This window comes from Arachis hypogaea, chromosome 16 (genome assembly GCF_003086295.3).
Source record: "Arachis hypogaea cultivar Tifrunner chromosome 16, arahy.Tifrunner.gnm2.J5K5, whole genome shotgun sequence".
NCBI lineage: Eukaryota > Viridiplantae > Streptophyta > Magnoliopsida > Fabales > Fabaceae > Arachis > Arachis hypogaea.
Window position 1 is genome coordinate 83,856,998 of NC_092051.1, and position 2,511 is coordinate 83,859,508.

Genomic DNA, 2,511 nt, shown 5'->3' on the forward strand with positions numbered 1-2,511 from the left:
ATCCACTCAGCAACAGACAGAGAACTCTGAACAAAATACTTCTAATTTAACAAACTTAGTCTCTGATCTATCTAAGGCCACTGTAAGTTTCATGAATGAAACAAGATCTTCCATTAGAAATCTGGAAGCACAAGTGGGCCAGCTGAGTAAAAGGATCACTGAAATCCCTCCTAGCACTCTCCCAAGCAATACAGAAGAAAATCCAAAAGGAGAGTGCAAGGCCATTGACATAACCAAAATGGCCGAACCTAATGAGGGAGAGGAGGACGTGAATCCCAAGGAGGAAGACCTCCTGGGACGTCCAGTGATCAATAAGGAGCTTTCCTCTGAGGAACCAAAGGACTCTGAGGCTCATCTAGAGACCATAGAGATCCCATTAAACCTCCTTATGCCATTCATGAGCTCTGATGAGTATTCCTCTTCTGAAGAGAATGAGGATGTTACTGAAGAGTAAACAGCCAAGTTTCTTGGTGCAATCATGAAGCTGAATGCCAAATTATTTGGCATTGATACTTGGGAAGTTGAACCTCCCTTGTTCATCAATGAACTAAGTGATCTGGATCAACTGACATTGCCTCAGAAGAGACAGGATCCTGGAAAGTTCATAATACCTTGTACTATAGGCACCATGATCTTTAAGGCTCTGTGTGACCTTGGTTCAGGGATAAACCTCATGCCCCTCTCTGTAATAGAGAAACTGGGAATTTATGGGGTGCAAGCTGCTAAAATCTCATTAGAGATGGCAGACAATTCAAGAAAACAGGCTTATGGACAAGTAGAGGACGTGTTAGTAAAGGTTGAAGGCCTTTACATCCCTGCTGATTTCATAGTCTTGGATACTGGAAAGGAAGAGGATGAATCCATCATCCTAGGAAGACCTTTCCTAGCCACAGCAAAAGCTGTGATTGATGTGGACAGAGGAGAATTGATCCTTCAATTAAATGAGGACAACCTTATGTTTACAACTCAAGGATCTCTCTCTGCATCCATGGAGAGGAAGCATAAAAAGCTTCTCTCAAAGTAGAGTCAACCAAAGCCCCACAGTTAAACTCTAAGTTTGGTGTTGGAGAGTCTCAACAATGCTCTGAACATCTGTGAGGCCCCATGAGAGCCCACTGTCAAGCTATTGACATTAAAGAAGCGCTTGTTGGGAGGCCACCCAATTTTTATGTAACTATATTTTTCTTAGTTATATGTCTTTATAGGTTCATGATCATGTGGAGTCACAAAATAAATATAAAAATTGAAAACGGAATCAAAAATAGCAGAAGAAAAATCACACCCTGGAGGAAGCATCTGTCTGGTGTTCAACGCCAGAACAGAGCATGGTTCTGGCGCTGAACGCCCAAAATGGGCGGCATCCTGGCGCTGAACGCCCAGAACAAGCATGGTTCTGGCGTTCAACGCCAGAAATGGCAACAAATGGGCGTTGAACGCCCAAAATGGGCACCAACCTGGAGCTGAACGCCCAGAGTTGTGTGCAAGGGCATTTTACATGCCTAAATTGGTGCAGGGATGTAAATGCCTTGACACCTCAGGATCTGTGGACCCCACAGGATCATCTCAGGATCTGTGGATCCCACAGGATCATCTCAGGATCTGTGAACCCCACAGGATCCCCACCTACCTCATCATCTCTCATTCCATTCATAATCATCCCTTCTGTTTTCCATTTACCACTCACATCCATACACCCACTACCTTCAAAATTCAACATCTCTCTCCCACCCAATCCCACCCATATGGCCGAATACACACATCCATCCATCTCCTCCATATCTTCTTCTTCTTCTTCTATTCTTTCTTCTTTTGCTCAAGGGCGAGCAACATTCTAAGTTTGGTGTGGTAAAAGCATAGCTTTTTTGTTTTTTCCATAACCATTGATGGCACTTAAGGCCAGAGAAACCTCTAGAAAGAGGAAAGGGAAGACAAAATCTTCCATTAAGGGTCTATAGCTCAGTGGTAGAACATTTGACTGCAAATCAAGAGATCCCTGAGATACCTCAGGATATACATTTTCTTCCACACAATTATTGGAAGCAACTAAGGGTGGAACATCAAGAGCACTCCATCATCCTTCATGAAATCAGAGAAGATCTAAAAGCAATGAAGGAGGAGCAACAAAGACAAGGAAGAGACATAGAAGAGCTCAAGGACATCATTGGTTCATCAAGAAGGAAACGCCACCATTACTAAGGTGGATTCATTCCTTGTTCTTATTTCTTCTGTTTTTCATTTTCTATGTTATGTGCTTATCCATGTTTGTGTCTTCATTACATGATCATTAGTAGTTAGTAACTTTGTCTTAAAGTTATGAATGTCCTATGAATCCATCACCTCTCTTAAATGAAAAATGTTTTAATTCAAAAGAACAAGAAGTACATGAGTTTCGAATTTATCCTTGAACTTAGTTTAATTATATTGATGTGGTGACAATGCTTCTTGTTTCCTGAATGTATGCTTGAACAGTGCATATGTCTTTTAAAGTTGTTGTTTAAGAATGTTAAATAT